Source organism: Frieseomelitta varia, unplaced genomic scaffold (genome assembly GCF_011392965.1).
Source record: "Frieseomelitta varia isolate USP_RPSP 00005682 unplaced genomic scaffold, Fvar_1.2 scaffold_331, whole genome shotgun sequence".
NCBI classification, from domain to species: Eukaryota; Metazoa; Arthropoda; class Insecta; order Hymenoptera; family Apidae; genus Frieseomelitta; species Frieseomelitta varia.
Window position 1 is genome coordinate 331228 of NW_025110070.1, and position 1639 is coordinate 332866.

Genomic DNA, 1639 nt, shown 5'->3' on the forward strand with positions numbered 1-1639 from the left:
TTTTTTTTTTTTTTTTTTTTTTTTTTTCATACGAGAAAAGTTCCATTTCAACGGGCTCTTTTCGTGGTCCTTTGATATTGGAACATTTAAAATCTGATGGAGTCGCAACTCTAATGCGTACCGTAACGTATCGTGTGTTTAATAATTATGATCAACGCGATCCACGATCGTATCCGGTGACCTATGATAGAGTTGCCGGAAGAAACTTTTCGTTAGGAAGCTAGAGGCTATTGCGAATTACCGATGAGGAACAAAGAGTGTGCAGGTGTTCATCCGCGAAAGGATAATTTTCAACTTCGTTTCATCTACGAGAACGGTTAATATCGGTAATAATGATAATTGTTTCACTTTCGTGAAAAATTATGTATTATAGATCGAGCACGATAATTCGCGGCTCGTTTGTCGTCGACTACGAATTGAGCGTATTATGACGATTTCACGCGTGATTTGAGTTCCTTAGAAGCGAAGGGTGAACTAAGGGTAGTCGTAACTATTGATTGGCCCAATTATTTCCATCGAGTTAGAAACTCGGCGCGCCGGCTCGTTTAAACTCGATGATCACTTTATTAGAATTTCTTTCTAGTCTGAGAAAGGCTCCTTCTACGAACGATTAATTCTACATTGATTACTATTGATATAGTTAAGACGACAGTTTCTGGGAATAATGTTGAAAGATTTACGATCAACGAAGCTTGTTCAATAAATGTCTGAATTAATAAATACGACGTGCGGAATGCAGATATTCATAACCCAGCATGCGCATTCATATTTGTCATCGCGTTAACAAGATAGTATACAGGTATTCATTAAATGTAAAGAACAAATTACCGTACTAATATTACAACATTAAACAGCGTTTGCAAAATGTTTGCAAACACTTAACGTTCAGTTAACGTGATATATCCACGTTTCAGGAACATATTTTGAATAACGCAGAAAACAAATGACAAAGGAGTAATTGTTCCTGAACTATCTGCGAGCACCAATGAGGACGAACCTTTATTACGGGATAATCAACATTTAATTCATTGTCGATTAATTCTCTTTGTTTGCGATTCAATAGAAAGTTAATAATTATCGCTGAAATCACTAATGTGTAAACTGTTCACAGGAGTTAGTTTCCGGTCGAAAATATAGATTTTCTCTGCAAAGCACAGTCGATAAGTTTGAACGCGTACGTACGCTATTAGACTAATCTTTTTTGCGTGTCGTTCAATGAAATAACATCGTTGCGTTCCAGTTTCGTTAAAATTGAAATGCTGCTTGAAATGGTAAGTACACACGCATTTCGTCGATATTCAATCATAGAAATACAAACACAATACAGTTAGTAACACTGCGCACCGCAGTTCATACATCTGTTTTGGTTTTTTTTTCACTGTTTGCCAACCTATCTTGTCGAGTGTACACAAGGATAAAATTTTGCGCCAGGGCCACGAGTTTTTCGTTTCGATCCGCTATTGGTTGCTTCGAACAAATTTCCAATGATCTCAACAGCGTGATTTATTGCAAATCGCGTTTCTACGATTCATCACGTTCGTGCCATAAGAAGCGTTAAGGTATAGCGATTGTGATAATTTATATTTGTATCACAATGCTATAAATAAATAAATAAATAACTCCGTAATTGATTTTTGTT

General features: G+C 36.4%; 1 protein-coding gene and 1 long non-coding RNA gene across 8 annotated transcripts in view; one reads left to right on the plus strand and one right to left on the minus strand.

The window, feature by feature from the left end:
* The window catches only part of LOC122530185 (protein tweety), a 60772-nt gene that overhangs the window by 54509 nt on the left and 4624 nt on the right, over positions 1–1639 (minus strand). The gene's annotated exons all lie outside the window — the stretch shown is intronic.
* Positions 1315–1639, plus strand: part of LOC122530188 — a 2207-nt gene continuing 1882 nt past the window's right edge. The window contains exon 1 of the long non-coding RNA XR_006306921.1: positions 1315–1559. This is a non-coding gene — a long non-coding RNA (uncharacterized LOC122530188). The remainder of the gene's footprint in view (positions 1560–1639) is intronic.